Source organism: Pseudorca crassidens, chromosome 9, assembly GCF_039906515.1.
Source record: "Pseudorca crassidens isolate mPseCra1 chromosome 9, mPseCra1.hap1, whole genome shotgun sequence".
Classification (NCBI taxonomy): Eukaryota; Metazoa; Chordata; class Mammalia; order Artiodactyla; family Delphinidae; genus Pseudorca; species Pseudorca crassidens.
Genome location: NC_090304.1, coordinates 7,283,016 through 7,295,440, shown reverse-complemented (window position 1 = coordinate 7,295,440; position 12,425 = coordinate 7,283,016). Strand labels below are relative to the sequence as shown.

Genomic DNA, 12,425 nt, shown 5'->3' with positions numbered 1-12,425 from the left:
GCCCTGGGATGGAGGGCTCCCCTAGGCCCTCACCACGCCTTAAGGCAGGACCCCAGACCAGTGGCCATCCAGCAGGTCCTTGGTTCCTCCCAGTAATAAGGAGCTCGCTACTAAGAACGATCTTAACACCCCCTGGCTCATTCATTTATTCAGCAGATGTTTACCAGGCACTTACTATGTGGCAGAGACTGGGCACTGGTTTAGATAATGAGGATTTAGCTGTGACAAAACCAAGCCTTTTGGTCAATGTTCCAGGATTCTTCTGAGTGTGTGGATCACTTCCCCCTGGAAGCCCTCCTAGCTCTACCCTCTGAGTTAAGCCCCTCTTCTTTGCTCTAATAGTTCCCAGCCTTCCCCACCACCACCACACCTCCACTTCCTTAACCCAGAGAAGGCAGAGCCTCTTCTGGTTTGGACCTGACCAAGGTGTTTGGTGATGACTGATGCACCAATGCCCAGTGGAAGCTGAATCCTGAGCTTTGAGAAATCCCCACGGCTTTCAGCTCTGCCGTCTGGAGCTAGGCTGGTCCAGGGAAAACCTTGCTCCTGCCTTGTGGTACAGCCCCTAGAGCAGGTATCATGGACAAACGTGTGGGGCAGGAAGCCAGGACTCCAGGAGCTGCCCGTCTGAGGTTAAGCCCAAGGGTCAGAAGGCCTGGGGCCCTCACCCACAAAGAAGGACATGGGCATGTGTTTTAACACAGGTGGTAGTTGAAATCTGGGGGCAGGAAGGGCAGCTGCATGTTTCACACCAAGGGCAGATGGCCATACTGGGAGACTTCCCCATGGTCTGAGGGGAAGGAACCCCCCTCTCCCCACTGGGGAACAGCCCACTTCCCAGAACAACATCTCTGTGACCCTGACTTCCTCTGTCCACTCCTGTTCTTTCTTCTGTCTGGAATCTCCCTATCTCTTCTCAAGGCCAGCTCATTCTCATCCTTCCACTTGCTGCTCAAATGTCACCTTCCTGGTCCACCCTATCTAAAATTCATCCCCTCCTCTGGTTCCCTTTATCCAACCACCTCACCTTCTTCAGAACACTTACACGGCCGCTATTCACTGGGATTGTTGCCTGGCTTCCTCCACTAGAATACAAGCTCCATGAAGGCAGAAAACTTGCCTTTCACCTGCCTTATTTTTTTTTAATATTTATTTATATATGTGGCTGTACCAGGTCTTAGTTGCGGCATGTGGGATCTAGTTCCCTGGCCAGGGGTTGAACCCGGGCCCCCTGCATTGGGAACACAGAGTCTTAGCCACTGGGCCACCAGGGAAGCCCCTCACCTGCCTTATTTCCACAAGCTGTGCCCTGCGTGGAGGGTGTTTGTTGAATGAATGAAGTTTTGTTCCAGAATCACATAAAGAATGAAGCTAAAAGTCAGGAAAACCAAATCCTGCTCTGCTACTAATTTTTTTTTAAAATAAATTTATTTATTTTTGGCTGCATTGGGTGTTTGTTGCTGTGTGCAGGCTTTCTCTAGTTGCTGAGAGCGGGGGCTACTCTGTGTTGCGGTGCACAGGCTTCTCATTGCGGTGGCTTCTCTTGTTGCGAAACACGGGCTTTAGGTGCATGGGCTTCAGTAGTTGTGGCACACGGGCTCAGTAGTTGTGGCTCGCAGGCTCTAGAGCGCAGGCTCAGTAGTTGTGGCACACGGGCTTAGTTACTCCACAGCATGTGGGATCTTCCCCGACCAGGGCTTGAACCTGTGTCCCCTGCATTGGCAGGTGGATTCTTAACCACTACGCCACCAGGGAAGTCCCTCTGCTTCTAATTTTTAAATTTATCTCTTTATAGCTACCTTTTACACAAAGGATTGCCGTCAACTTTTAAATATACAGTGAGAGGAGATAGGTAGGTAGCTGGATAAAAAATCAGGCAGAGAAAGTTCAGGCAGGTTTAAAAGTAAAGGCCATAGAGTCATTTATCACTGCCAAATTTGTGCCTCAGTTATGGTTTTTAGCTTCCTGGGAGCTAAAGTAAAAGGGAACAGTATTTATTACATGATTCATCTTGTCTGTAAGGAAAAGCATCCCAGTTCCTCAGGGAAAGCAAACTTTTTTGCTGGTAGGTGACGTATAAGACATTTCTCACGTAGGCCTTCATACGGGGATGTGGTAGCTCTTAATAGCAACTCTCCCAACTAAAGGCCTGTGCACGGAGAGCTGCAATATCAGCAGTGAGCAGGATGCCAAGAACACCTCGGCACATGCAGCTCTGCAGGGGGAACAAAGGGGTTTTCTGGGGCTCTGGCTAGACCCGGGGGGTGAGGCCTAGAATCAAAGAGGGATGGAGGGACTGAATTCCTTTCAGAGCAGTGTGGCTCCCAGCTTTTGGGTTTACATAGCCAATAATTTTATTTTTAAGTTGGATATTTTCAATACCATCTATAAAATATTCCTGTAAAAAAAAAAAGAGGAACCCAAATTGGATCAAGATCTAATCACCTCCTTATAAAAACTGCAGAGGGGGAGAGGGCTTCCCTGGTGGCACAGTGGTTGAGAGTCCACCTGCCGATGCAGGGGACACGGGTTCGTGCCCCGGTCCGGGAAGATCCCACATGCTGCGGAGCAGCTGGGCCCGTGAGCCATGGCCGCTGAGCCTGCGCATCCGGAGCCTGTGCTCCGCAACGGGAGAGGCCACAACAGTGAGAGGCCTGCGTACCGCTAAAAAAAAAAAAAAAAAGTTGGATATATTGATATAAGGTTAGCCTTTTCTCAATTAGCCAACTTTTCCCAAATAAGAACGTGACAACAACAACAACAAAAAGAACATGACAACAAAATAGCTACCATCTGCTGTCACCATCATTTCATAAGAAAAAGGACTTTATAACATCAAAGATGCAGTAAGGGCTGCAACTCTGATAAAGGCCAGTCAGAATGGAATGTATTTTGTTTTCTGGAAAAATCACAGCAGACAGTACCGTGGAGCAGTACTGGTGTGTGGGCCCCAGCTTCAAACAATCCTTCCCAAGCCTGTGTTTTTCAAACACCAGCTGCCAGTCCACCAGGCTTTAAATCTAGACCTTGCCGCTTGCTGGCTGTGTGACCTCGGACCAGTTTACCTGACTTCTCAGGGCCTCAGTTTCCACATCTGTAAAATGAGTGGGAGCTGTAATAATGATCCTCACCTTCTAGGGTTGCTGTGAAGATTGAGCTGGTGCACGGGCGGTGCCTGCCGCCTAGAAAGTGCTCGGTGTACGGCAGTTGCCTGTATTTTTACCTCCCATGGGGATGATAAGGTCCACAGATTTATTGTGGAGAGCAGGCAGGCCTTTAACTTAGGTTTATGGAATGTCAGAGCTGGAACGGGCCTTCTAGATCATCTACAGAGGAATCCTCTTACAGAAAGAGAAAGGGAGTCTTTGGGGGGGCTATGCGAACAGCTGATGGTCCCAGTGACAGAACAGTAAGTGGACTTCAAAGGGGCCCCTGAGTCCTGGGGCTCCGGCTTTGCTAAACAAGTTGGTAGGGCCCCCAACCCCACCTCATAGGGCCATTCCACTCTACGCTCATGTCAAAGCCGGTCAATTAAAGACACATGGCGAGTGCACAGAGCTTTAGTTTACAGTGAGCCTTTGCAAACTTACTCCAACCCTAGAAGGTAGGGTGTCCTGGAATGAGTATCCCATTTCACAGAAGCCAGGGGTGGACTGGTAACCAAAGCCGTAAGCAGAGGCTCAGAAATTCAAAAGAAGAAGGTTAGGTCGGTATAAAATGGCTGCCACTCCCTCTGCCTTTGGAAAAGTACTTCAACTACAAAGAAGTCAACTACTAACTCCAAGGAGAGCAGAAAGGAAGGCAGTTGCTATGGCAACATCTCTGGCAGCCTATTTTCCATCTTCCTCTGGTTCAAAACAACAGCTTCCAGCAGGTTCTGGCTGGGGGGTAGGGAAGGTCTAACTCCAGCCCAGAAACAGCTCTTGGCCAATCTCCTGCTAGATTTCAGTGGCAAGAGAAGGTGGCAGCCAATGAAGAGGCCTGGAGCTTGTGTCATCGGCCTCTAGCCAGGTTGGAATAAGCAGAAGGCAGGCACACGTGACCGTTTCCATGGTGACCTCAGTTAGCAACCCGAATGGTCCTGTTTATGAGCACTGGAAAATTCCACCCAGCCTCTGGCCTGATTTTGTTACCTTCTCTGCCTCCTTCCTGCTCCAAGGCAAGGATGAAGTCACTGCCAATGTTTAACCCCTTCCTAAGATGTGCCTGGCTCCCGTCAGATCTGGGGGTCTGGGAGGCAGCTGCGTGCTTAGTATGTGAGGGGGGAGGGAAGGTAGTGACAGACACCATTTACAGGGCACATCATTTGAGCCAGGCACTGTACTAAGCTCCTGACGGCCTCACAACCTGAGAAGGGGGTACTACACGATTTCATTCCTATTTCCCTGAGGACTAAACTTGATTCAGAGAGGTTAAGTAACTTGCCACCATCACAGGGTACAGCCAGTGAGGGAGGAACCAGGCTGAGACCAAGTGTGTGGGACTCTCAAGGCCACTCTCTCCATGACCCCTCTATAAGGATGGAAGAGTTGAAGAACCAGATGGGGTGGGCGACAGGGACAGGGTGCGGAGGGGGAGAGATCCATGGTCTTCTGGGGAGCTGAGAGAAGGCTGAGTGGAAGAACAAGGAGGAGATACCTGCTTGGCTCCAGGACACCCACATTGCCAGGCTGGGGCTGACGGCTGGTGGGCAAGGCCAGACAGGCCCCAGGGAAGGCTGTGGCCAGGACCCTGGGCTGAGTCCCAATCATTCATCCTCTCTGGGATCCTGGCTGGGGTGGGGAGAGAAGTCAAGCCTATAACCATTCCTGCCAAACTCCTGCTGGGGAAATGCCAGCCTGGGCTGGGGATGGATCCTGGGGCCCAGCAGCTGGAACCTGGGGTGAGCCTCTCAGCGTCCCCAGCACCAGCTGGAGGTCACACAGGACAGGCTGCGTAGATGCGGAATAAGCTGCGTGTGTTGCTGGTCTGAGCCGAGGCGGGGCTGTGGGAAGACTGTGTTTGCAAGGATAAGCGACAAACAACAATAAAAGTCATATACCATAGCTCAGGGTAACAACAGGTGAGTCACTGAGCGAAGGGCACGATCACAGGAGTGCTGGTGAGGTCACTGGATGATGACAGCCGCAGGCGCCTGTAGGAGGGACGGACCATTCAGCGGGGAGGGCTTCCTGCAAGGAAGGAGGGCAAGGGGCCTCGATGTGGCTCCTAAAGAGGGGGCTCCCACTGGCCGGGAGGTTAGCCGTGTCCCTGGGGGAGAGGTGGCGGGATATCTCATGAACTAGGGGTCTGAGAGCAAATGAGGCTGGAATAGACGGGACACAGCTGATTGAGGGTTATGGCCCGGGTTCAGGGTAGGGCAGTGGGTGACAAAGATCTGGGAGAATGAGGAAGGGTGACCCTTTGTGACCTGGATGGTTTCTAGCTCCCAGGTCTGTCTCTGCCTTGGGCTCAGCTGAAGCCTTTGCTTTGGCAGAACAGTCATGGAAATTTCCACCCAGGCTCTTTTCCCAGTGCTTTTCTTGTCTCCACCTTCTTCCCAGGCGCTGCTGAGTCTAAACTTCCTTGGTTTGTGTGGGCTGCAGCTGAAGAGGCCTGAGGCAGCCTGAGACTGAGTGACACAGAAGGCATTTCTGGCGTGGACATGTCAGAACTTCAGTCATGCTGGGCATTGTGTTGCCATGGGACACGGGGGCTAGCCCCCCAACTGACGGTCCCAGGGGCCCCGGGATTCCTGCACCTGGGGAAGGCAAAGGGGAGGAATGAGAGCTTCTGCCACCATTTCACAATTCTTGAGCCAGGTCACTCCGTTGGGCCTGCTTCCCCGGAGTAAAGGGCAGAGGGGCTGGGAATGCAGGGACCAGAATGAGCTCTGGCCTTAGAGCAACAAGTTACCAAACGGAGCCAAGTGACATCTCTGCGGAGCTCTCACCCTTTGTCCACAGCTGGGACTCACCGCTGGGAGGGTGGCACAGACCCATCTCCCGTCTGTGCAGGAGAGTGAGCCGGAGGCCCCTCTGTCCCCAATTTCAGCCTCCAGCAGTCGCACCCCATCCTCACTGCTGACCAGGCTGCAAACCCTGGAGTTGCCTTAACCCTCCAAAGAGTTAGGGGGACATGTTAACGAACACGTGTTCATCCAGGAAAACAGGCTGTGCTGTGACAGTGAGTAACTGTGGGGTGGTGATACGGGATGACTTTGGAAGTGCTGGGCAGGGAGGCCCTTGGCCCTTTCCCAGGCAGGGTGATGAGAATGAGTGTCATCTGAAGAGTGGGGGAGGTGCATTCCATGCAGATGTGTCATCGAGAGTAAAGAACATGAGTGTGGACTCACAGATAGAGAACAAACTAGTGGTTACCAGTGGGGAGAGGGAAGTGGGGAGGGGCAAGATAGGGGTAGGAAAACAAAGGGTTATTACGGGATTATATGAAATCATGTGTGTTAAACTTTTTTTTAATAAATACATTTGTTTATTCATTTATCTTTGGCTGCATTGGGTCTTCGTTGCTGCACACAGGCTTTCTCTAGTTGCGGCGAGCGGGGGCTACTCTTCGTTGCAGTGCGTGGGCTTCTCATTGCCGTGGCTTCTCTTGTTGTGGAGCACGGGCTCTAGGCACGTGGGCTTCAGTAGTTGTGGCTCACGGGCTCTAGAGTACAGGCTTCAGTAGTTGCGGCTCACGGGCTTAGTTGTTCTGCGGTATGTGGGATCTTCCTGGCCCAGGGATGGAACCCGAGTCCCCTGCATGGGCAGGCGGATTCTTAACCACTGCGCCGCCAAAGAAGCCCCGTGAAACTTTTGAAAATTGTAAAACACTATAGAATTTAAAGGACCTTTCTTTTAATAAACATCTATTGAGTGCCTACAAACAAACAAACAAATAAATAAATAAAGATGAACATGAATGCTTAAAAAAAAAGAAAAGGGGACTTCCCTGGCAGGGTCCAGTGGTTAAGACTCTGCACTTCCACTGCCGGGAGCACAGGTTCCATCCCTGGTCAGGGAACTAAGATCCCGCATGCCGCACAGCATGGCCAAAAGAAAAGAAAAAAAAAAAAAAATGGAAGAAAGAAAAGAACATGAGTCTGGAAAGGGCTAGGGTGCTCAGGAGACAGAGGAAGAGACCAGTGTGGGGAGCCTGGAGAGCCTCAGGCAGACCTCTACCTGTCTTCTTTCTCTTGTGCCATGCCACCACCACCACCACCCCTACCACCCCCAAATCCAGGCCTCCACGACCTCCGGCCCGGGCTGTGAAGATGGACTCCAGGGCCCTCCCCTCTGCCGCCTCTCCCAGCTCAGCCACCGTGCAAAGAGCAGCTACACAGTGCTTCCCAAAGCCAGGGCCTCTCCCAGCTCGGAAGCCATCCTTCTGTCCAAAGAGCAGAGTCCAAACTCCCTCTCCAGGGAACTCCAGTCCTCCCAGACCTCACTCCAGTCTCCGCTGCTCTCTAGTGAGTTCCCATCACCTAAAGAGCTTTCAGGTCTCTTCCACCGCAATCACTGCAAGCCTGTACTGTCACATCAGCCCCAGAGAAAGAGCCATAACGCCACGGGCTTCTGTTTGTACCTGGCATGTGCTGAGAGATACACCTCAGGCAAAGATCCTAGAACCGGCGGACCTCTACCCCTGTTCCATGAGACTTGTCTCTGTGGGATGCGGGCCACAGCTGGGTTGAGGAAGAATGAACACGTGTGTGGTGTGTGTGTGTGTGTGTGCGTGTAGGAGGGGTGAAAGGTTTAATGAGCATCACGCTGGGGATGTGGTGCTAACACAAGCATCTGCCTGGGACCTCAGGTGGGTGACTGAACAGATCAGGGTTATAAGACTGTGATACTGTGGATACGACCCACTGGGAAGCCTCACAGTTCCTTCAGGCTGTTCTGAAAGGTCCACTCACAGGCCCCGCGCAGTGCGGGTGAGACTGGACACAGCACCTCCTGCTTCCCGCGGTGAGGCCTCCAGCAGAGGGGCAGCAAGCCCTGAGTCCTGAGGGTGGGCTCACACCCCTGCGTTCTGGAGGCAGGAGCTCCACGGAGACCCAAGGCAGCCTTCCGGGCCACACCCTTCCCCACCTCTATGGGTCAGTCTGTCTAGAAGCTCCGCAGTTTCTGACGCGGTACCGCTCAGTGCCGAGTTTACTCCCTCCTGCCGGACGGTCGTGTTTGTGTCACATCTGAAAGCATTTTGCTCCTGTCAAAGCATGTCAGCTTGCGCCTCTTCCTCACCACCGCGCTCCAGTACCTACACAGCGCAACCAACAGCTGGAAACCTCAGAGAACCACTGAGCTCGCTTTACACAAGTGTCTCTGGACTGGACATTCCAGGATGGGGGACGCATTGTCCTTTCACAGCCCCTCCCGAGCTGGGTTACAGTCACTCAGTCACTCTGCACTTACGGGGCATCTACTGCATGTGCTCTTTTCACTGTTCTGCCTGGTTTCTTAATTCCAAAAGAGATACTATTCCAATTTAGTCATTTAGTCATGGTTCAGTAGGCACATTTTGAGCTCCTAATGTGTGCCAGGCACTAGTGATGCCAAGAGAGACAGCCCGGGCCTCAGTTTCCTCATCTGTCCAAGGGGTTAACAGCAGCACCTCCCTCACAGGGTGGCTGTGAGAACTGAAAAGAGATGGTTCATTGAACGCGTATGGCACAGTGCTCAATAAATGCTACAGAAAATAACGCTGAATTTCCTGTCCTGCAGATGCACCAGGCACAATGCAGGGACGGAGGAAAGCGTGGTAGACTCTGTTCTCCGCCGGGGAGGGGTCAGTAGACCATCTCCACCCCAGGTTAACCAGGACAAGAGGAAAGGCCACAGGGAGGGTGGACGGCCTGGGGAAGGAAGGTCTGGAGATGCTGGGTGAAGCCAGTGAGGGGCCTTGCTGAGCTCTTAAGCTGGGGAGAAAGAGGCTGAGGCAGCTGGTCTGGAGAGCTGCGTTCTGCCCCTTGTTGTCATTCTGTCCTCCCACACCCCACAGTGCTACAGCTGGGCTTTCACAGCCAGGCCTTCTGGAAAGATCCACAAACAGGCTGCAGGGCCCAGGGCCAAGGACATTACGTGGCGAATAAACTAAAGAAGGGAACTAGCAGCATGGAGTTCTCGAACTGGGGTTGAGAAATCTCTTTTTCAAGATGCTTTCTCCTGTGTTCTCCCCCAGAAAGAGAATTCTACCAACACAGAATCCTTCTGCTATGTCTTGGAGGAGGGTACACTTAAAAGATGGATGGTCTTCTCAGGAAGACAAGAGGAGAATGTTTCCTTTACTCTTCAGCCTAGAGATGTTCAGTGCCTGAGAGGGAGAGGCCCAGGCTGCCTCTCCCCAACAGCATTTTGGGGAAGGCTGATGACGCAGCCGTTTTTAGTTTCTGTAACTTGCTTTTGCTAGAATTGCCCTCAGCTCTCTGTGAGGTAATGGTGTGTCTGGTGGATTTCAGTGGTTGATTTTTCGACTTTCTCCGGGTACATTTTTAGTCGTCCAAAATCCCCTAGAAAACAATGACTTCTCTTCTGCATAATGGAGCTCTGAGCTGCGTCATCTCTGTGGGTTTTTCCTGCAGTGGGAGTTGGCTGCTGTCTGAGAAGGAGGGAGCTGAACTTTTGTGCAGTCATTGTTCCAGAGATCAGCTCGGGGAATGTGGGCAGCAGGAGGGGGCTGGGAAATGCAAATTCCTTGAGTCTTTAGAAAACAAGAAAGTTGTTTATTGGGGACTCCCGTGGCCTTTTATTTCTGACCTGCATTTCCAAAACTGTCTCTGGCAATGAAGGATTATCTAAATAGCACAAGGTTAGGTAAAATGCAACAAAAGAGGCCTGGGGGGATGCCAGGTATCGCTGAAGACTCACCCAGACTGGCCTCTGAACCATAGCCCCAGAAATGAAGGGCCTCAGAAACGTCTCTTGACTAAGCCTGACCGGCCTTTCTAAAAAGGGAAGGAGGTGGAGCAGATTCTGGCATTCTCTGGAAGTTTCGGGTCTGACGTGATTCAGGATTAGGTGACGGAAGGTCTGGAGGCCTGATTCTAAATTTTTGCTACTTTAGACCTTTTCAGGGCTCCACCTCCTTGAAGCCACAGCCAGGAGGCCTAAAACCTTCCATGTTCCCTTCTCAACCCTGTTTACTGCATTTTATAGAGTTAGCGTCATCACTCCTTCCATCGAATCTCCTCATTTTACACATAAGAAAATCGCCAGTGAGAAGTTATTTGGGTTAGTGCCCAAGGTCACCCGCTGTTTGTCAGGGAAGTGATTGCCAGAAACCGGAACCAAGAGCCCCCTATTTTTAGCCTGGGCTTTTTTGAGGGTGGGGTGTGGGAACATGAGATGACCTACCAGCTGAAACGGATTAGCCCTCCTATACCTGTGCCCTGAGGCCCAAATGCAGACCAGGTTTCAGACTGAGGTAGAGGGGAATACATAGGATATTGAGAGCAGCTGCCTTAGGACGTTATGCAGTTAAAAGGAACATGGATTAGGAAAGGTGCCTTGAAGAAAATTTCGTTTTATGTTAAAGGGAGGCTTAGCTCAAAAGAATTGAGAGAAAGGCTCATAATCAAATGTATTATTTATCTTCTCACCAAAGAACATGGCGATTTTAGGCCCTCTTGTTTAAATATATCTTCCAGAAAAAAAGAGACTCACTACATCAAGAAGAGGAGGGAATTAGAATATTTTGGAGACAGCTAGTCAGTTTTGCGAAGCAAAAGCCAAGAGAGATGAAGGCAGTAAACCTTTGGGCCAAAATAGTAAAAAGGGGATTAGTGTCCATAATCTCTAAAATATTTTTTACTTACCAGTTTGGGAAAAAAAGGTAAGAAAAATCTCTCCCACACGAGAGATTCCTGAGTTCTGAGCTTCATTTAAATCTCTTTCCCCAAATTCAGGGAGAATTAGCCAAATACAACGCAGCCATTCTAACAGTATAAGGAAAATGCTACAATCTATGTGTAAGGGAACTGGAAATGACTAGTTAGCTACACTGACAATTATTTAAAGCACTTCAGGGCTCTTAACATTCACTTCGGCGGCTCCAGAATGGGAGAAAGGTCACAGATAAGAGGGGGACCTAGGTCCCCTCCCCGCCCAGCCCTGGAGAAAAGGGCAGTTGAGGAGGCCGACATAAGTACTGGGAGAGAGTGGGGGGACAAAGGGAGGCACCATGAGGTTGAAATTCGCAGATTCAAGAATAGGTTCTGGTACTAATTAGCTGTGTCTGATTTTAGGCAAATCACAAACTCCCCAGGCCCCCAAATCTCCACTTGTAAAATGAGGTGACCCAACTCAGGTTTTCCTCCTTCCAGCGCTAAAATTCTACTAAAACTTTTCCAGTCCCAGAGCAAACATCAAGACTACGTTTGAAGGGAGCCGTCTGCATCTCTGTAATATTCCACTCTTACAGGGAGAGGGAAAGAGTGATTAAACAAGAACAGCTTCACCAGGGCCACTTTAAAGTAGCTGCTCAGACTGGCCCTGCTTTATTGGGGGTGGAGGAGGTGGGAGGGTAGCATAGAAGACGGTACCCTAACTTGCTAGAGCCCCCCAGGCCTGCTCCTTTCACAACCACCGCCATTTATAGGAGCCAAAGGGGGTTTAAAAATACAGACTACGGGACTTTTTACAACTCCTATGTCATCATTCAGTTGCCATCCTAACCTGTACCTTGCCAATAAACTCCGTCTTCCCCTCTTGGAATTTACTGCCTAAACACAAGGTATTGCAGAGATTCTAGAATTAAAAACTCTGGAGGTGAGAGGCGGCGAGAGGGTGGGTGTCACCACCCTGTCCTGGGCTCTAGGCTTGAAACCACCATGTGCCCTGGAACGCTCCACGATCTCATCGCCACTCCAGTCTTTTCAAGGAAAACAACCCAGGCAGTTTCTGAGACCCCTTCCGCTTCGAGCATCCTAGACTAGTAAGATCTGGTGACATACAAACACTCAAGGGATGTTACAATAAACAGAACTAGATGACTACAGGGGAATGACGTGCGAATTTTTAATAAACGGATGACTTTGCGATAATAAGGAAGCAATGACAAAGGACGGGGGAGGGGAAGGAAAGGCCGACCCGGGCTGAGAAGAGAAGGAGGGCAGCAGCCCCTGGAAGGGAAGAGCAACCCAAACGTGGCGAAAGGTTGGAAGGGCGGTCAAACAGCCCCAACCGGCTCAGGGCCAGCTGACACCCTCCCCCACGCCTTTCTCTAGGACAGGCACCGGCCCTGGGGGCGGGGCGCGCGTGCGCAGTGGAGCGCTGCGCCAACCGCCACCGCTCCCGGAGGCGGCTGGGACCGGCTGGAGCCGGTTAGAACCGGCGGAATCCGCCCGCGAGCCTACGACTCACAAAGGGAGCCGGCGGCTCACGACCAGCATATCCCTGCGCGAGGCGGGCGTGGGGTGGGGGCGCGGGTGCGGTGGCGTTAGTGTA

At 51.5% G+C, this 12,425-nt stretch overlaps 1 long non-coding RNA gene across 1 annotated transcript; it reads right to left on the bottom strand.

Moving 5' to 3' along the window:
- Positions 1–5,022: 5,022 nt before the first annotated feature.
- Positions 5,023–6,068, bottom strand: LOC137229995 (uncharacterized). The gene is made up of 2 exons (XR_010945943.1): positions 5,933–6,068; positions 5,023–5,134 (listed from the first exon to the last, which is right to left on the bottom strand). It is a non-coding gene; the product is annotated as an uncharacterized lncRNA (long non-coding RNA).
- Positions 6,069–12,425: the final 6,357 nt, after the last annotated feature.